Below are 22,406 nucleotides of genomic sequence, written 5' to 3'. Positions count from 1 at the left end.
CAGGTCAAATTGATAAATATAAAAGTAAATTTCAAAGATGTAAACTAAATTTAGTAAATAATATTTGCATATCAATGTGAAAATTTTCTTTTTAAGCATAATGACAACAAAAAACCAACACTTTGCCAGATTCGATTTCAAAAACTTCTCATACTTCCATATAATAAAAAGAAAACCACAGAAATTTAAGGGAAAATGATAAAATGGGTATGATCCATAATGTTTATGACAAACAGACTGATATACTAGATATGTGAAGAAGTTAACATCACAAGGATATTGATACAAAATAAATTAATGATCATTTCAGGAAAGATGAAATATAAATATCTCATTAAAAACATGAACCCATAGGTAACCACATCAGTTAAGCAAAAAAATAAAAATAAATAAAACAAGATAACAACACTTGAATTCTCCTTTTGTTAAAACTAGAGAAGACATGGCACATGAGGCCCCATAGATGTGTTAATGTTTTTTAAAAGAATAATTTGTGGAGAGCTGGTGGACAGATTGAGAGCTGTAGGGAAGCAGGTACATAAATGGCTACTGATCCAGGCAGGAGAAAGCATATGAGCACCATTATAACATGAACTATTTATAGTCCACCTGGCTTCATGTAAAGTTATCAAAGGCTTCTGACCATTCAGGAGTGAGAAATCCAGACCTCTGAGGGCACAGGCTGAGAAAAAGTAGCCTAAGATATTATGTCAAATTTTAAGCTATTACTTCCCTCAATCAATTTCTAACCATTCCTCACGCTATACTTTATATTAAATAATTGGCATATAGGGGCATCTGGGTGGCTCATTTGATTAAGTTTCTGACTTGGGCTCAGGTCATGATCTCATGGGTGGTGAGTCCAAGTCCCGCATTGGGATCTGTGCTGACAGTTCAGAGCCTGGAGCCTGCTTTGGTTTCTGTGTCTCCCTCTCTCTCTGCCCTTCCCCTGCTCCCACTCTGTCTCTCTCTTTCTCTCTTTTTCACTCTCAAAAGTAAATAAAGACTACAAAAATAATTAAACAATTAGCATATATAGTGAACCCAAAATAAGAACAATCATTACTATAAATTAATCAGGGTGGGGCCAAAAATTTTATGCTCAACACTTTACTAAAATGGGAAGGGACTGTTTTGCATACACATACACACACATTCGTGTTATGAAAACAAAAAAAAGCTAATACTCTAATGAGTGTGAATTCAAAGAAAAAATATAAGACAAAGAAGGATCTGGCAAACCCTCAAAAACGGAATAAAAATAAAAACAATCATGTATGTAGAAGGGATACATAAGAAAAGAAATTACAGGTCAGGGAAGGAAGACTGAGTTTCGAATAATTCATTGAAAACTAATAGATATGAGGATTATGGTGGCCAATCAATGACTGAAGTATCTGAAGAAGACAAATTATGACAAAATATTACTACTTATTTTTTTCTGTTACTATTGCATTTGAAGTAAAATGAGACCATTTCAATCTGTGCCAAAGGCACCATCTTAAAAGAGTCCCCCCTTCTTACTGCTGCAACAAAAAAATAACAGGGATGCACTTTCCAAAAACCTTATACCTTTGCTCCTGTTTTGTACCATTTCTTGCACATTGCCTCATTGTGACTTTTTTTCCTTTTCAAATTCCCTACTTTTTTGGCTGCTGCTACATACAGAATTAACAATTGAGCTCACTAAGTCTGTCTTAAAATCTGACTTAATTCTGGGATCCTTGGTTGGTTCATTTGGTTAAGCATCCAACTCTTGGTTTGAGCTCAGGTCATGATCTCATTATGGGATCTGACAATGCAGAGCCTACTTGGGAATCTCTTTGCCCCTCTCCCACTCGGGCTCATGCAACCTCTCTCTCTCTCTCTCTCTCTTTCTCTCTCTCTCTCTCTTTCTCTCCCTCAAAATAAATATTTAACAAAATATGACAATTCTGATGTAATAATTTGGTAACAAGTATTTCCTTATATTCTCTTTTCCTTAATTAAAGATTTTGCTTGTCAATATACCTTTTTGGGTGTGCGCTGCACCTGTTTTTCAATGTAGTCAGGCACAGAGTAGGCAACTCCTCCTCAGTTTCCTTGTCAGATAACGCTAACTTCAAATTTCAACTCTGATATTGGCTAGTATCTTCAAAAATTGTAATCCTTGAGTCTCGGATTTCTTGTTCACAAAAATATAATTATATCAACTGGCTATTATGAAGACTGAAATAGGTAATAATTTTGCAGATGTAATGGCATATAATAAGTACTTGAAAGAAATTTTCTCTCATTTATTGTGAATTTAGTATTTAGAGAAAAAACATACTTGAAAACAGTTTAGGACATCATTTCCAACTTTCTGCATCAGACATCATAGATATTAAAATATCACATACCTGTCATGCTCCAATCAAGAAAACAGGAACTGCATTTTACCAGAATATTCCTGGGGAGAGAGAAAAGGTAGACTTCTCAGAATATAGATTATTTTGTATATTAACTTGGGAAACGTAAAAAAATATTTTACGTAATATAGAACAAAATTATACAATTTAAAAAGCAAGGTCTAAAAAACTAAAGCAAAATGAAACAAAATAATCTAAGACTTAACCATAGACACACATACCCAGTAATATATTTATTTATAGACAGACAGAAACACACACACACACACACACACACACACACAAAGATGAGATGACACAATGTTTGGTATTTGTTTCAAAACTTTAGTTACATGGTGATGATAGGAAGGTAGTGAGAGAGTTATGGAAAAAATAGATCTTGTGACTTGACCATTGTCAACTCATGCTCTTGCCCACTCATGAAGAATAGCTCTGCAAAAAAATACAGAAGAGTGTTGGTGTTCCTTTTTCATTCTCTAAAAAATGGTACTATTAATAGTATCTTCCCATGTCCTTAGTAGTCTCCTTCGCTTTGTTATATCATATTAATAGTATTTTTAATTTTTTGTTTGCTGGATCAAATTTTATGGTCAGTCTTTCCTGCCTTTGGCTTCTTTTTTTCTGTCTTTCAGAAATATTCCATACAGTGATGCAGCTTTATGCTCTTTCCTCATGGATTATCTATTTCCTGGATCTCTGTTTCTGGGTGACAGTGTTGTTAGTAGCTACTGTGTGGAAAGATCCCTTTGTTCTATCTTATAATTGGTTCCCCAGCCACAAAACTTTACTCCAGAGTATTTTCCAAAGTGCCACAGATTTCTTAGCTTCTTTCTCTGGCTTTAGCAGAGACCCTTACTTTTTTACCCTTTCTGTTTACTGTCTTGTGAAATAAAGTTGTGATCCCTCCAGGCATCGTAATGTTTTCATCCAGAGTAGAACACTTATCTAAGCTGTGATTTTTTTCTCTAAGCAGAAGGCAGGCAGAGAGCCATTTATGAATTCATGATGGATTTTCATTTGTTTCATGAAAGGTCTAATTTAAACTATAATGTGCACATGTATTTTTTTGCACAGGGTTTTGACATGGATATATTGCATTGAAACCTATCGTTTTCTTCTAAGATCTGTATAATTAAGGAGAAATCACAGAAAGGTCACAGTTACTTTTCACAAGTATTGATAGTGTACACATATCTTTTGTTTCATTTAAAACCTTCCAGGTTATAGAAAATACTTCATTTTTGAGGACGTTGTTAAAATATCACAATTTGTAAACTGAGAAATTTGAACCACTTACTCTATGAAGATGAACACAAACACCTTCATGTCTTTGCACTGACACTGTTTAAATCCTGATAGTGGGGGCGCCTGGATGGCTCAGTCGGTTAAGCCTCCGACTTCGGCTCAGGTCGTGATCTCACATTCGTGGGTTCCAGCCCAGCGTCGGGCTCTGTGCTGACAGCTCAGAGCCTGGAGCCTGCTTAAGAGTCTGTGTCTCCCTCTCTCTCTGCCCCTCCCTGCTCATGCTCTGAATCTCTCTGTCTCAAAAATAAATAAAACATTAAAAAAAATAAATCTTGATAGTGCCTACATACATTCTTGGCATGTTAGACCCCAAGACAGGGTTAAAATGTCATCTGCCTAATTGTGACCATGTTCAACCTTAAGTCCCATGTAATCGAAGGAGTACCTGTAGGGAATGGAGTTCAGAGATCCACAGCATAATAAGCACCTTAGGTAATTCTTTGCATACACATAAACAATCTCTGGAACCATGGATATTTTTGGTATTAAAGCATCTGTGCCCAGTCCTTTCCAGCCAAGGAAATGCGTTTTCTCTATACATTTATTTCCATCTAAAATATCTGGATTTAATATGTTGTTGCCAATTTAAGGGGAAAAAAGTGGCGTCATACACATTCAGTGAATGTTTTGTTCCTATATTTTGATATTGCACATTTCTTCTCTTTGGCTTGCCTATTTCCTGTACTTGGATTTTTATTATGAACCATATTAGCTCTTTACCATTTAAAATTAAGAACTTTTTAATCTATAATTTCTTTTGGTAGTAAGATATATTTTGTTTCCTCATCCACAACACCGAACAGACTAGTTATTAGACATCTTGTAAGCAGTAAGTACACACAGCAGTATGCTGGTAAATGTTCAATAATAAGCTTTCTGCAGACACAAGAGAGAAAACCCTCACTGGGCACTTGCCAGTTTTCATATTGTGTAAAGCACAATAAAATCTACCAGTTGCCCATGTGAAACTCATGTCAGGCTACCAATGTTTAGCATTCACATAATTGTGAAATCATTTCACTTAGCTCTTACCTAGCACAAAATAAACTCCAAATAATAACGTCCTTTTATAATTGTTGTTTTATATTTTCTTTTTTTCTTAAGCAATTTATTTATTTTGAGCGATAAAGAGCAAGCAAGAGCTGGGTAGGAACAGAGAGAGAGAGGAAAAGAGAGGGAGAGAATCCCAGGAGAGGACTGCACTGTCAGTGAGGAGTCGATATGAGGCTTGAACTCACAAACTATGAGATCACGACCTGACCTCAAACCGAGAGTCAGATGCTTAACCAGCTGAGCTACCCTGACACCTCTGTTTTGCATTTTCTAATAATTTTGTAGCTAGTTTTTATTAACTTAAGTTTTGTATCTATTTGAATTTTATTTTAATGTAAGTTGAGTGTTGAAGTTTTCATTTTTATAACATGGAAATATAACCAACTATCTCATTCATTTTGGCAAATAATTGACTAAATCTCCACTGGTTTATGATTCTGGACACTTCCTTCACTTATTTATATCTATAAGCTCCCATTTTAAGTAGCAAGAGCTATGAAAATTAATGGGAGTCATTTCATTTATGGAGACATCAAACAGTTTATACTTCAAAGACTATTCAACATTTATAATTTAGAAGAAAAGTTTCTTAATGATTCTCTATTACACATAATCATTTACTAATGAGGAGACTGAAAGAAATTAGCTATCTTGAGCAAGGGCCTACAACTAATCATACCATTATTTACTGAGTTTCTTCTTTCCCAATATAGCACTTTCCATCTATACCATTGATGACACTATGAATATCAGGGTGAAATCACAATGACATTTATTATAAATTATAAGTATGCAGCTGATGAAAATAAAGTTATATAAAACTTTAAAAATAATGTAGTATTTCTGGTGCATGCTAGTGTCTTATAGTGGATATATTCTAAAATTCAATTTATCCTTATATCACATCAACCTTTTACTGAAGAAGACATGGCTTCCAAGTCTGAAAATTCCATAGACTTAAGAAATGGAGGAAACTCTACGGTGACAGATTATAAGGCCAAATTTTGAATTTCACTAGTCTTCTCTCAGAATTAACATCTCCTCTGTCTTCTATTTTGTTATATTTACTATTCAATCATTAGGTCCAGATGGCATTACATAAAAATTCAGGGTGGTAGTTATTTAGAAATATGAGCAATGGCATAAAATCACATAAAGATGCTAAGATTAAAAACTCATATTTTTATTTCCCAATGAGTAATCTGAAATTCCGGTAAAATTAACTCTATAATTGTTAGTATATACTCGGTCTGGAAGAATTTAATAGGGTGTAATTTTAAAAATGATTTTTTTGGATGAACAGATTCTTTGTATTAGAGACATGGTACTTAAGTAATTTCTAATAGTATTGTTGGCTTCTTGGTTAGAGATTGATTTGTGGGTATTCGTAAACTTATCCCGGGTTTTGCCATTTAACATTATAGAGTTTTTGTGACAAATAAATTTAGGAAATATTGACCTTTTGGTTAAAGTAATTATTTTGGGGGAGATCATTTATAGCAAATGTTTTAACCTTGGAATACTCATTACCTAACCCATAGTTCACATATTTCTAAAAGATGATATAATCACCTCTTGGAAAACATTCTTAGATGATATAAAGTTCAGAAAACTTTTATTTTGCCTGAATATATCTGTGGGATCAGTATTCTATAAAGAAACTTTACATCACTGATGAATAAATAATTTTTATTTTACAGATAAAGCCAATATGTTAAGTGAGGTATGAGTGTATGACATCACTATTTCAAACTTATTTTCTTTCATAGTTTTATTTAAATATCAGCATAAATACTATGGTTGCATTCAAATGTGGAATTTTATAGCTAGACAATATAATCATTTTACATACATGTATATAAGTTATACTTATATTCTACGTACAACTTTATGAACATACATTTAAATTTTACAATGGATATATCTTGAGAATATATACATGTACTAAATGTATTAAAGAGAAAAACTTGGACATATAAAAATTAGGAAAGAAGTTAGTAAATGAACTAAAGTATTATCTCCCAAAAAGTTTCATGATAGCATTGTTGAGGTACTTAACACATAGGGGAAAAAATCCCTTTTGGCATAAAGTATCTGAAGTAAAAAAGAAAGACATCTGTACACTTTGTCATATGAAGCATAATGTGGCAAGTAAATGGCCACAAATATCTACTTATGAGTGCAAAAAGATTAATAAATCAAACATATTGAGTATATAAAAGGAATGGTACCTTGATCAAATGTTTTTTAAAACACTACAAAATGAAAAACATACTTGACAATTTAATATTGTAAAATAACATAATGCATTTTATCACTTCATGAGGTCAAAGGAATGAACTGTTTGAGCTCTTCAAAATAAGCCAAAATGTCAATCCAACTAAGTCAACAATTCTTAATATACAAAATCCTTTCACAATGCCTCCTTTGCAATGATTAGTTTCATTAATTTGAAGCCATACACACACAGACACACACAGACACACCCACCCACACACACACACACACACACACACATCTAGGTTTACATAATGTATGTGATATATATACATATATATATATACATATATATGGATATATTCTGGATGAATGGATAAAGAAAATCGGTTAGTCAATAAAACATTCTGTTGAGAAAAAAAGAAAAGAAAATGGGTAATATATACAATAGAATATTACTCATCAATGTAAAAGAATGAAATCTTGCCATTTCCAACTACATGGATGGAACTAGAGAGTATTCTCCTAAGTGAAATTACTCAGAGAAAAACAAATATCATATGATTTCACTCATATGAGGACGTTAAGATACAAAACAGATGAACAGCAACATCAGGGTTGCTGGAGGTGTTGCGGTAGAGGGGAATGGCTAAATGAGTAAGGGGCATTAAGGAGTCTACTCCTGAAGTCATTCTTGTACTATATGATAACTAACTTGGATGCAAATTTAAAAATTAATTTATTAACTAAAATTAATAATTTAAACAAATAAATCCAATGAAAACCATAGTCTCAAAAGGATTATTTTGGAAAGTGTAACCAAAAAAAAAAAAAAGGTTTTATTTGAAGGAAATGAGAGAATACATGTATTTTACAAGAGATGATTATTAAGAGAAAATTTTGCTGTAACAGATATTAAAAACATTAAAATATTATTTCTTTGTAGAAAAAAATAGGGTTCCTCACAAGAGAGGAGAATCATACAATTTGGTTTCCAAGCATTTTTGAAAAGAATCTTCTGTCTTTGTAGAGTTAAAGAAAACAGATGCCAAATTTACATTATGTTACTTTCCAATCTCTAGGATATTTTAGTATTTTCTGGCAGGTTGAGAAAAATAATTTTACATAGAGTAGAAGCTCCAAAGCCTTGGGTAGTGACAGTGCCAGTTCACAGAGGGTAAGTATGGCACAAGTGTCACCAAGTGATGAATTAAGGAAAAGTAGCATAGCAGATATTTAGTGAACGAGAAAATCATCTCTTGAAAATTCTCCAAAACATAACTCTGAGAAATTGTTCATGAGTGCCTACAAGCAGAAATTTCATTTCCATAGCATGTAATTATCTGTGTGACATTGTAAACCAAGGCCGTCGAATTCTTGAGACAAAGAAATGGTGTTACCTCAAAACTTCCTAATGCTCCTGAATCTGGCTGGTGTGTGAGGTCCAGGTTACTTGTATATGTTAGGATTAAAAGTTTCAGTCCTGTAATTCACTAACTGGGCGATTTTTCTTGTATCAGACATGTAGCTGCTTAGATGAGCAATAGCTGGACCTAATGTTGCTGCCAAGGGGAGGGGTAGTTAGACAGGCTTCTTTGCACCAAGTTTTGTATATATCATATAATTCCATGCTCTTTGCAGTCTGGAATAGTTCATGATGAAACCCTTTATGACACCATCCTGCTACTGCCCCCCAAAGCAAAAGATTATACAAGTCCAGTCATTGTACTACTTTATGGCACTTTGTGACCTACTGATTAAGCATATTATATAACTAAAAAGACAGTACAATTAAAATGGATATTAACTGTGGATGAAGCTACATGAACAAGATGGCCTAGTGTGATACTTTCTGTTGAGTGCTTGAAGCATGGTCACTTTAATCTTTTCTTAAGTGGGAAACTATGGACTGTGTGTAGGGAAGTAGAATAGGAGGATACATTTTGCAGGATTTTACTGAATATGCCCTGATTCTTTCCATAAAGGAAAAAAAGAAGAAAGCTAATTATGCTTAGGCAGCTTTTCTGTATATTAGTTGAGATTTAAAGGTAAATAAACCAAACTAAATACCTGCAAACCTGTTTCTGATATTTTAGACAGAAAGAATGATTTCCCTATTCTTGGATTCTGCTTATATTTTGCTGCTTTATATTGCCAACATCCATGATCTGGACAGTACTGAGGACCCCATCCATATTGCCAAGGTTTTTTTTGCCAAGGAAGTCTGTAATAATAGGGTCATATATACCAACTTCTCATTAATTTTTGTTACATCTGAATTTCTAAGGGCTAATGGGGATATAATATTAGAAGCTCAAGACAGAGCAGAAATGAATGGCAGGTTGCAGGCTCAAACCAATGGATATCAAGGTAACCCCGTATAAAATATTTACGATTAAAGGCATAACCCATTATAGACCCAAGTGTTTGTATCAACTTAATGTGACAATTAGACCAAGAGCAGGTCATCATCAAAATGATCACCTGAAAAGTTCTTAAAGCATTTGAGTCTCCTCTCTCAAGAGGATAGGTAAGCCAGACTAGATTAGAGGTCAAGGGACAAAAGATAGAATCATTGCTGTCATCCAGAGTCTTCACTGTTTATTACCAGCCCATGAATCCATCATCTTCGTTCCATGTTGCCCTCTCCATTTATCAATCAAGCTAAGTTCTGCTACAGATCTTCCAGGTTTGGCATTTGTGTTGACCTAAATTTCCAGTCTTGAACTCTGTTCATTATTTGCTTTATAACTTGTGTTCCTGGGTATGATATTTTTAGACTGCCTTATTAGTAACTGACTTTTCGGCCCACTCCTAAAAATATCCCTCCCACTCTAGCTCCAGAGAAGCACTCCTCAAATGTGGAGCATTGTAATCAGATATCTTTGGCAGCAATGTTAGGAAACATTTAAAAACTACAAACACCTCAACCACGAATGTTTTATACATCACACTGTGGCAACAACATCAAGAAATTAGTATTGATTTGTATCTCATAAAGACAACTCTGCTGGGGTCAGAGTGTTATGGACTAGGTATCTGGCTTTATAGTAATCTACCCTAGTAGATGTATAAAGCTGGAGCTATCTTGAGGACTATGTGGGGCTCACACTTCCTTCAAAATATCCTTACTAAGTATCAATCCCACAGGGGGACTTCTGAAGAAGCAGTATATTTCACAAAGATTGAATTTGATATTAAACATCTTAAACTTAGTTCATTCCTGTTAAAAAAGCAACATATGGTCTTAGAACCAGATGTATGGATGGAAATAAGTGATTCATGAAAGAAAGAAAGAAAGAAACAAACAAACAAACAAACAAAGGAGGAATCAGTAACAATAGTTGAAGGAAGAGAAATATATGGGCACAGATATTACTGAGTTGTTGCAATTGAAATTTCCTCTCAACACTGCCATTGAAACCTCACAGCATAAAATATATATGCTTATATATTATCTACCATACGTCACTATCTTCATATATACTAGAAGTTTCTACTCTAAAATTATTTTAGTTTCTTCATAGGCTATATTTCTAAATTGCTATTTCTCAGACTGTGCTGGTATTTGCACCTACCTTGGATTTGCTTTCTCTGTTCTTGTCTGACTTGTGTAGTATTCCAATGCTTCTTATTAAACTTTGAGACATCTGCTGTTTACATTTTTCTTTTTTATTCTGTTGTTCACTTTTATAGCTTTTGTTCATCTAAAGTTTCTCTATATGTATTTCCTCTTTTTTTTTCCTTACTACATTCTTAAAACCACCTTTTTCTTTTTCTTTTTTTTTTTTTTTTTGGTTATTCTTTACATTTTCCTAAAGTGCCATTTTGCTGTTTTCCTGTGCTTCTGCTTCTGATGACCATCCTGAACTCACCTCAGTATGTAGTATCTATTTTACTCCTTCAGCAGTAAAAGAACCCAAAATACAATACTTGTTAAACCTGAAATGAGAAGAAAAACTGAATAACAAATATTCTCCAATTTAGACTCTGAATTTATTTCTGCTTCAAGTTTTCTTTTCTTTTTATTATTGTTACATTTACTTCATTTAGTTACTATTCCACATCACCTCAAATCTCTAATCGCTTAAAGTCTCTAACATATCTCCTTCTCTCAAGTCCTCAACCAACTGCATGCCTGCTATTATACTGAAAAATAAAAGCAATTAAAACATTTCTCTCACAAAGCCTCTCAACTTGGCTGTATTTTTGTTTTTGCCATCTTTCCAATGAGTGACATTTCTGTAGTTCTGTTCAAATCCAATCCCTTCACATGTTTACTAGATTCTACAATCTCTTTCTTCTCAAGGGTCTTGCTCTTAGAAAACTTTCTGTCTCCCTCTAACCTGGACAGTTTCCACTAGATAAAAGATTAGTTAAAGTGTTCATAATTTAAAATACTGTTCCTGTTATTTCATACTTTTTTTCTAAACATTTTTATTTATTATTAAGAGACAGAGAGAGACAGAGCATGAGTGGGGGAGAGGACAGAGATAGGGGGAGACACAGAATCTGAAGGAGGTTCCAGGCTCTGAGCTGTTAGCACAAAGTCCTACACGGGGCTTGAACTCACAAACTATGAGATCATGGCTTGAGCCAAGTCAGACTTTTAACCAACTGAGCCACCCAGGTGCCCCTATCTCATACTTTTTTTGGAAACCACCAAGATACTGAAAGCGCTCTTGTCTGTTTTGGGATCAACTATAACCTCCATGCTATTAAAGCCAATGGTCAATTCACATTCTTCATCTTACTTGATTTATCAAAGCACTTGACAGAGATGATCATAACTTCTTAAAACACTTTCTTTACATTTTTTTAAATGTTTTTTTTTAATTTATTTTTGAGAGACAGAGAGAGGCAGTGCGAGCAGGGGAGGGTCAGAGAGAGAGGGAGACACAGAATCTGAAGCACGCTCCAGGCTCTGAGCTAGCCATTAGCACAGAGCCCGACGCGGGGCTCGAACCCACAAACTGTGAGATCATGACCTGAGCCAAAGCCAGACGCTTAACCAACTGAGCCACCCAGGTGCCCCAACTTTCTTTACATTTTGCCTTGTAGGACACTACTCCCTCCATTCTCCTCTTTCTTCATTGGTAAATCCTTTTCTTTTGCTTCTTCGTTTTTGTTTCCCTGTCTCAAAATGTGGGAATCCCCCAGGAACTCATTTTCCTGAATTATTTTCCTTCTTCACTTTAGATGATCTCACACAATCACATAGATCATGAAAAATGAGCAGGAACCCAATATCTGTCCTAAATGACAATAATTTTAAAATACATCTGTTGCCTCATTCTTCTTTCTGAAAATGAACCATGGACTAAAGGAGGAGGGGGAGGGGGATGATGGTCATGGTGGGGGCACTTGTGGGGAGAAGCACTGGGTGTTATATGGAAACCAATTTGACAATAAACTATTAAAAAATAAAAAACCTGAGATTCTTAACTATGTTTCATGTAATTTTCTTGAAAATATTTTAAAATCATATCCAAACCCCACACTTTAATTCCCAGTGCAATCAGGGGCCATCGGATGCCACTAGGATTCAGACGGTGGTGACAGCATGTGGCATTTTAAAAATGGGTTTTCATAGTAACACCAACCCAATAACCAAAACAGGTTTATTCTATTAAAACTCACCAGTGATCCCCCATTGTTAACTGAATAAAATATATGTTGTACAGCATTTAATGCGTAAGACCATCTATGATGGGATCCTTAAGCCCTTCCTTCCTCAACCCATCTTAAGGGTCTCTGCCAAGACTTTTTACATTATATTAGATATTCATTTATGAATGACGAAACCAATGATTCTTAATGCTTTTCTATATGAAAATCACCTTAAAACACTTTTATTGAAAAGGATGTCCATACTCAATCTTCTCATCCTCCATGCAGCAGAAAACTTCATATATTTAGAAGCATTAGAAAGGAGAGGAAAATATGTGGTGCTTAAAATGTTTCTTGGTGACTCTGACAAGCAATCATTGAATAAAAGGATGGAAAATGATCTTAAATTCCTAGAATGTTTTTAATTGTGAACTCATCATCTAGCAATAATAAATGACTATATGCTTTTGATAATCATATTTTTTAGTTCAGTAAATGTATCAGATTCTTTCCAATCCTCAAACTAAGCACCAAATCCTATACTTTACCTTTAAACCTGTGCAATTTATCCCAACCGGAAGAGGTAATGGGGAAATCTTATATTTCAGGCACATCCCTTTCTGACCATCTAAACCCTTCCACTCTGTTACTGATCCAGGAAACATATTTTTACTTATAACTGACACAAACAAGAAACTCACTCTTTAAAGATTTCCAAAAAGTTCTTTAAAAAGGAGGACAATGCTATCTCTCTTTGGAAGCCTCCTTGATATATAAATATTTTATTATACAACAACTATAACATTCCTGCAATAAGGCGTATAGAATAGCAGAGAAAGTTCCTGTTGGATTACTTGCTGTCACACAAAAGATTTAAGCAAGGCATTCTGGACCTTCCTACTTCTTTTTTGAACACACATTTAAGCTTCCCTTTCAATTACAACACAGTTGTTGTGAAGGCAACATTGGGTTTTCTCTGCAAAACATAGGCAGTTTAGGGGAAGAATGAAAACCTTTCAAATTAAGATGCACTCTATCTAATTTAGAAGAGAGTAGCAGCTGTTCAGTTGAAATCATAATAGAGTTAAGATGTGAAATGATCTAGACATCAACTTCTAGTTTGATTTCCACATAAAATGAAAAAAAAAAAAGGGTACAGAAAAATGTGGCAGCCAGAATAATGCTGACCTTCAAAGACACTGATGTCTTGATTCCTGGAATGTGTGACTCTGTCATTTACATGGCAAAGGGGAATTTAGATTGCAGTTGGAATTAAAACGGTCTACATTAAGACAAAGATATTTATGTTGAATTATTCAGGTGGGCCTAGTATAATCACAAATATCCTTTTCTTATTCTTTTTTATTTAAATAAATTAATATTTATTTATTTTTGAGGGATAAAGAGAGACACAGAGTGCAAGGTGGGGAGAGGCAGAAAGAGGGAAACACAGCATCTGAAGCAGGCTTTAGACTCCGAACTGTCAGCACAGACCCAGAGGCAGGCCTTAAACCTACTAACTGTGAGATCATGACTTGAGCCGAACTGGGATGCTTAACCAACTAAGCCACCCCACAAATATCCTTAAAAGTGAAAGAAGGAGATGTAAGTGTAGAAAGGAAATCATGAGCCAAGGAATACAGGTGTCCTCTGAAAAGTGGAAAAGATAAAGATACAAATTTTCCCCTATGTTCTCTAGAAAGGAAAGCAGCCCTTCCAACAACTCGATTTTAAGTTTTTAAATCCCAGATAACATAGAGTGTACTATCAATTTCAGGTTTACAATATAGTGATTTTTAACATTTCGCTACAACACCTGGTACTCATCATAAGTGCTCTCCTTAACCCCAATCACCTATTTAACAACTTGATTTTTATCCCAATGATATAAATGGCTATCATTTATCCTAGAGAAATGTAAGATAATGAATTTCTATTATTTTAAGCTCATGGTAATGTGTTACAGTCACTATAGGAAACTAACTCACAGTACATTCAGAGGATGCCTTTGAGCTTTGTTTAGTGGAAATAAACCATAGGTTTCTTATTTCCATAGAAAAGTGTAACAGGGCTCTTCACTTCTTCAATGAGCTAACAGTCTCAGCCCTTTATGTCTGTTTTTTTAATATATATAAGCTACATACATACAGTTCCATGTGACATTTCAAAATGAATTAGACATATTGACAAAACAAATCAAAGTGAAAGGTGAAGTGCTGTTTTGCATTCAAAATTCCTTTTATATCTAAAATTTGAACTGCATTGTAAGGTGCTTCCTTGGCTATGAACTTCTATTCCCCAATACACTCCAAATATTAATTCATAAAATGGGGGAGGTGATTATGCCAAGGAAATATTTAGATTTAGCATGATTATTGCATGTTCACGTAGGTTTTTCTTAATGGAGTTTCCAAATTTATGGATGTGGAAAACTGAGCCATTTCAATAGCTCCTGAGTTATCCTTGGAGCTTAAGGGAGATGTTTAAATTATTTTAAATTTATTATTGACAGAGAAAGAGAGAAAGACGGATAAAGAGCACAAACAGGTGGGGGCAGAGAGAGAAAGAGAGGGAGACAGAGGATCTAAAGCAGGCTATGTGCAGACAGCAGAAAGCCTGATGCAGAGCTCGAACCCACGGTCTGTGAGATCATGACCTGAGTCGAGGTCAAACATTCGTCCAAGTGAGTCACCCAGACACCCCAGCTTAAGGGAAAATTTTAAACAGAAGTTCTACTGGATTCCTAAAAAGTTATTTTTTTGGTACGGGTCTGTCAACCTTCTCAAGAAGAAAACATTCTAGAGGTAGGCGAGCATTTTTTTTATTACATTTTGTTTTGTTTTTAATTTGTTTTTTAAAATTTAAATCCAAGTTAGCATAGAGTGCAATAATGATTTCAGGAGTAGATTCCTTAATGCTCCTTATCCATTTAGTGCATCCCCCCTCCCACAACCCCTCTGGATACCCTTTGGTCTCCATATTTAAGAGTTTCTTATGCTTTATCCCCCTCCCTGTTTCTATATTATTTTGCTTCCTTTCCCTTATGTTCATCTATTTTGTGTGTTAAAGTCCTCATATGAATGAAGTCATATATTTATCTTTCTCTGACTAATTTCGCTTAGCATAATGTCCTCTAGTTCCATCTACCTGGTTGCAAATAGTAATATTTCATTCTTTTTGATTTAGGCCAGTGATTTTTAGAGAGAAGAAATTTGAGTACTGAAATATTCTTCACAAGTGTAAGAAGATGTCTAGCCTCCATGCACTGCATCCTTATGATGATTTTAACTGTCATAATATTAAATAAATACAACAAAAATAAATTGATAAAATTATTTTTATGTAGTAATATGTGCTGGTAAGTCCTAAACAAAGTTTAATTTTTAGGATAAAAGAAGCTAAAGTCTAGAAAAAAATTACTAAATCAACATGTTGAGGTGATATTGAATAACTTCCAAAATATGGATTTTTATTGTCACTTTATCCTTGTGGACCAGAAAATTACCTGAAAAACAAAACTATCTAAAACCCGTCACCAAAAGATCAAACATAAGTAACCAGTAGTATATTTTTTTAATCTTGAGAATTTTGACCATAAAATGGTAAATTTAATTCAGCAGTAGATGACAGCTTATTTTTTTAAGTTTATTTATTTATTTTGAGGGAGAGAGCAAGCAAGGGAAGGGCCAAGAGAGAGAATCCCAAGCAGGCTCCACACTCAGCAGGAAGCTTGAAGCCACCCCACCAACTGGCATATCATGACCTGAGCCAAAACCAAGAGTTGGATGCTCAACCAGCTAAGCCACCTCGGCGCCCCTAGATGAAAGTTTTTAATTTTTTTAATGTTTTATTTATTTTTGAGAATGAGGGAGAGAGACAGCGTGAGCAGGGGAGGGGCAGAGAGAGAGGACGACACAGAATCTGAAGACAGGCTCCAGGCTCCGAGCTAGCTGTCAGCACAGAGCCTGATGCAGAGTTCAAACCCATGAACCGTGAGATCATGACCGGAGCGAAGCCAGACACTCAAGCGACTGATCTACCAGGTGCCCCCACATGACAGTTTTTAAATTCTAGCAATCCCCAAAGAAACAATGTTGACTTTAAGACTATTATAGCAACATTCAGACTTTTGTCTCATAGAACTTTCAAAGCTTCTACTACTGAATTCTAGTTAGATATTACTGGAATGTTAGCTTTACCTAGACATCAGTTTGCTCTCTCTCTAATCCATTTGCTTTCTCAGACACCCATTGTCTTTTGTTCCACTTCTGAAATTTGATTTTTTACTGAACAAAATATGGTCCTCAATTTAACCTTTCCATTTCCTCATGCCTTATCTGCCACCATCATCAAAAATACACTGCTTCTTGTCTTAACACTTGATAACTCTGGCCCAATTAAACTCCTGTAAATAATTATTTTACTTTGCTTTCTAAAGTTTTAATTATGGAGTTATCACTAATTAAAGTTGATTATTAGACTCACTCCTCTTTAGTGATAAATCCAAATTTCAGATGTTTCAAAATTAGGCATTTTCCAAGATTTTGCTTATTCTTTTGGAAAATCAGACAGTGCATTAGCGTAAAGCTAGTATAGGACATGTATATCAAATTATTTTTAAAAAGAGGTAATATGGTAGACAAAGTTAGAAATGTGTTCTAAACAGAATGAACAATGGCAAATAAAGCAAAGAAGTTAGGAAAATGTAGCTAGACTTTATTTAAATGAGTTTATTTAAATGACCCTGAGGACAAAATAAGTTTCCCTTTCCATATATCACTTTCTTAGTGTGTACATATGTGTGTACATCATGTGTGACTGGTGTCGTAAAGGGACAAAGAGTACACTGGTGGAAGGGAAATGGGAAAGAGTACCCCAACTGTAGCAAAAACAGTGTCATTGCAAAGATATGGTTTGAGAAATGTGCTCATCCATTCATTTAACAAATATTTAGTTACCCAAAATGTGATCCAGAGTAGTTTAGGAGCTAAGGAGCTGATCAATCATTGGTGAAATGTAAATATATCAAAATATAACTGCTGAATTGGTGAGATTGCACAGAGTAAATACATTCGATCAAGACAATTTATATGAGACAATTTCCATTAAGGTTTTTGGAGACAGAGGAAGAGGGGATATTTTGTTTGGGATGATGAGATGAGAGAGAGGTTGTTTGTTATCTCTTTTAGACATTTGTCACTTGATCCAGCTCCTTAGAAATATACCTGGGACTTAAGGAGCAAGAAACTGTAGAAATTAAAATCTGAAAGAGCTGCCTTCACACTGAAACTTAGGCAGTACTTACTTAGGGTCAGTTAACAAAGTATGACAACAGAGTCTGGGAAAGTTGCATTTTATTTACTTTTGCACAAAGAAATCATGACTTTTGTGCTTTGGGTTCTTTATATAATGCAATGGCACACTAATAACTTGAAGGTTTGTAGCTTTTGGAGTGTTACGAGATAAAAGCCTTAACACAAACATCAGCTCCATTAGGGCTAACATCATAAGGCTATATTAAAATAATAGACTAAGTAGCAGGCATCCAAAACACTTGCTGGAAAAACTGGGTGAGTTTTTATGGGGAATGGATATTTTAAATTTATAGTTGCTAACAGACTTTGTTTTCAGAGAGAGCTGGAATTTAGTTCAGCTCTTTCGCTTGCTAGCTCCAAGTTTTAAAATATTTAACAAAGTCTTTTAAACTAAATTTCACTTTTATCATTTCTAACATGGAGATAATTAACAATAGCCATCTTAAGAAATTGTTGAAAGGATTATATTAGATAAATCAGGTAAAATAAAAAACATGATGGGAATAGTGAAAATGCTTCCAAAATAAAGATGATAATAACTATAGACTATCATTAAAAACATATATGCATTAAAATATTAGGGGGTATCATTGTGTTTAGGCATTTATATTAAACAAGATATCAAGAAATATAAGGTATTAGAATATTATATTGGATTAACTCCCCTCTTCACATATATATTCAAACAACAGATTTATCATAATTGAAAACATGAACCTTTCTCTTCCTTTTGGAGAGCTTATTGAGGACAATGGTATAAATTAAAGATTATTTAAAGTGCACTATGATTAATTGCATTCTAGAGGTGGATACAGAATGATAGAACTGCATCATAGAAGCCACAGATTCTGATAAGTGCCATAGATTTTGCTGAGTACTGGAGGACAAGTAAGATTGGACTAGATGAAAGAGTTTTAGGAGTGTTTTGGCAGAGAAGACATGAAAGAAATACAAGTGTAATAGTACACTTAAGGCTCTGCTAGTAAGCTAGCTCAGTAGAGTAGACGATGGAACAGGAGGTGTAACAGGAGACAATGACCCCATTCTGTTCAGAACCCAGCATGACCCATAATTACAAATGACTCTGAGGAATAGCGTTATCAGCTAAAATGAAACTGTTTGTTATTCAGAATATCTTTATTACAGCATATGTTTTTCACCCTTCCGGTAGTATTTCTGCCTAGGACAAATAAATGACATTGATGATATGTTGGGTGTTCTTTGTGTTCTTACTACATTATGCAATGAGAATTAGAGTCAGTAAGTTAACAACAGTATGTGCTCTCAGCCCAGCAGTTAAGCAAAATTATGGGGCTGAAATTTAAGATAGTGTTAAATAAATATTAGTCTTCACTTTTACTGTGGCCTCTATTGTGTCTGCCTTGTTCATTAGCACAGCAATTTCATGATCCAGTGACAATAACACCAGGGTTTTATTTCCTGGCTGAATTTCTCATAGATTCTGTGGGCTTGTCAGGTGGTCACTATTTCATAAAACTGATGAATGTAGATAGCAAATATGAATGATTTATAAGAAAACATGACATTTTCCAATACCCAGTACTTTTGCTTTACAAATCTATGTATATTTCCAATTTCTCAATTTAGGAAGTTATCAATATTCTTATTCCATACTAATTTTATTTATAGAGCCCAAATTATGAATCAACATATTTAAACTTATCTATTAGAAATTCAGTATTTCACATATCCGGCAAACATCTTCCTGGTGACAGCCAGGTATACACTTTTGAATTTTTGAAAATTAAAATATTACTTGTGTATTATAAGAGCTATATATAAATTTTTCAAAATGGCACATACAGTACTTGTTTATAATGAATAATGGTACTCATTTGATCTACTTCATTGAGAAATCCACCTTATTATTGAGTAACATGAGTTAAAAAACACTGTCATTGGGAGTGAGGCAAACAGAAAACCCAGTATAGGGAATTGTCTATGGATGCACAACACAACGTACTGTTCATTTACCTTTCTTGTTAAAGGCAAAGTTCTTGGACTGGTTCTCAGATTTATAACAAAGACGACTGGGTACATGATACACCTGTCTACCTACCTGCACACCCACACACACACATACACATGCGAATGAAGACAAATACTGTGACGATATGTCTTAGAGAAAAATAAACATAATATTTTCAACTTCATGGCTATGGTTTATTTTAAGTCTCTCTTAACATCTAAAATGGAAAGTTTCAAAGAACCTGTTTTCCAGAACATGATCTTGAGAATTGTCCTGGGAGATTCCCTTGGGTAAACTCTCTCTCTATCCATGACATGGACTTCTCAGAAGATGTTACCTTACCTGAATATACGTTTCACTATTTCTAACTGACCAAAACTCATTCATTCTTCCATTCTTCCTTCCTTCCTTCCTTCCTTTTTTCCTCCCTTTCTTCCTTTGTCTCTTTCTTTCTTTTTCTTTTTTTCTTTCTTCTTTCTTTCTTTCTTCTTTTTCTTTCTTTCTTTCTTTCATAGAGAGTGAGAGCCAGCATGTGTTGGGGAGGAGCTGAGAGAAAGGGAGAGAAAAAATCTCATGCAGGTTCTGTGCTACCTACCAGTGCTGAGCCCCATACAGAGCTCAATCTCAGGAACTGTGAGATTATGACTTGAGTTGATATCAAGACTCAGATGCTGAACCAACTGAGCCACCCAGTCTTAATGAACAAAAAATCCTAAAGAAATAATTAATTCTGGAAGCCTCTTAGGAAGGTAATTCAAGATGTACCTTGCATCATGGATAAGACAAGTTTTATCATTTTCATAAAAGTGTAATATGGCCTGTAGATCTTTGAGTTACAAATATAAGCATTTAAACCTTGGTCCACATATATTTGAATTAAAGACCAATTTATAGTATTTGCTTTAAAATATCAGGAAGGGTCTGGGGGTCTGTGTGAAGTATCACTTTCTTCCATTTGAAAAAAGAACTGTAGGCACATAACCCCCTATTTCTTAATTATTTCCTAATACTCATATATAGTAATTAATGTTTGATAAATAAATAGTAAATCTAAAATGTTAAGTTATTAAAGGAAAATGATAGTAGTAAAAGTAGTAAGAAAAATACTATGAATGAAAATAGCTAACAGATTTTATATTAATCTACATACATTGGATGCATATATAAATATGTAATTGTTTTCATAGTATTATCTACATAAAGTTAGCATTTAAAATATTTATGTAATGAACTAAAAATGAATGTTAATAAACAACACAAAAAAAGTTGTTATACTGGATCAAATTGTAATGTCTAATATTCCCAAACAAAGATAAGCTGTGCCAGGATTTGGTATAGTTTACTGGTTTCTATTTCTTATTCTGAAAAGGATTCTGAACTTAAACATCTCTCATATTTACAGGGTGCATTGGTATCCTTAAATTTGTGGAAACTGGTAATCTAAAACTCTCCCTGCATGCTCTGTAGGTATGCAAAGAAATTCTCAGGTAACAGCAAATAACATCCGTTTCTTACAGTCCTGATAAGGTATGCGGGTATAGAGGATATGAGACCTGGAGAGGAGGTGTAAATATCTTCAGGCAGTTTGAGATAATAGGCCCTAACTTAAGCTGTTCTCTAGAGACTGAGGATGGTAAAACTCTGCAAGTTATGATTAGAAAAGTCTGATAATTTTCACTCATTTTTTATGTTTAGTGAAGACAATTTGTCTCTGAGAGATAAGAGGGATAAAAAGAGGTAATAAATGGAATGGATTTTTTTTCCATCATTACTCAATAGTTTTTTACTTTCTGAAGTTGAAGCAGTTCTTCAAATTAAAGGCAAGGCTGTTATGGTATTATATTTATCATCGGTCTTATCTGCCAATATGTTTCCTCTGTATAACTGTGATATTTAAGTTGTAGTGTTAATGCAGGATTCAAATGGCATATGTTAATTAGATGGGAATTTTAGTATTATCAATAATGCAAAACGGGATAATATATGTCATGCCATAATGATATACACACGTTCTTTGAGTCAGTTAAAAACCAGATAAAATAAATGTATAAGTTTCAATGATAAAATAGCCATATATTGCCTCAGTATACCTTTGAAGGTTTTCTAAGAGATTTGTTTTTCTTTACTTATTTTGCTGTAGGAAAGTTAAGTTACAGTTGTTAATATGTAGCCCAGAGAAAAGGAAACTTGATATTTCCTGGCTTTTGGGTATATTGAAATGCTAATATACTGAAGAAAGTAGGATTCAAGTATTTATCCATGCAGTTGGATGTCTGTTACATATATTCAGAGGTTTTCATTACAGGTATTATTTAAAAGTTAAGTTGATCAATACAGAATTAAATAAGGTTTCTTCCAGTTCTCCTGAAATAAATCCTTGACATCACCAAAAACTATTTTATTTTGCATATACTTTTACTTGTAGTCAAATCTTTCCAGATTTACCCCTCCAGTTTCTCTTGCAATTTTCTTCTCTTTTTAAATTCCTGTCAGGCACTAATCCATCACATCATGTTGATGTAGATT

At 34.2% G+C, this 22,406-nt stretch overlaps 1 long non-coding RNA gene across 1 annotated transcript in view; it reads right to left on the bottom strand.

Annotated features, from left to right (window-relative positions):
* Positions 1–22,406, bottom strand: part of LOC115277926 — a 258,986-nt gene that overhangs the window by 3,067 nt on the left and 233,513 nt on the right. The window contains exons 3-4 of the long non-coding RNA XR_003902598.1: positions 20,223–20,426; positions 2,382–2,431 (exon numbers count right to left, since the gene is read on the bottom strand). This is a non-coding gene — a long non-coding RNA (uncharacterized LOC115277926). The remainder of the gene's footprint in view (positions 1–2,381; positions 2,432–20,222; positions 20,427–22,406) is intronic.

Source organism: Suricata suricatta, chromosome 14, assembly GCF_006229205.1.
Source record: "Suricata suricatta isolate VVHF042 chromosome 14, meerkat_22Aug2017_6uvM2_HiC, whole genome shotgun sequence".
Classification (NCBI taxonomy): Eukaryota; Metazoa; Chordata; class Mammalia; order Carnivora; family Herpestidae; genus Suricata; species Suricata suricatta.
This window is presented reverse-complemented; position numbering and strand designations above follow the sequence as displayed.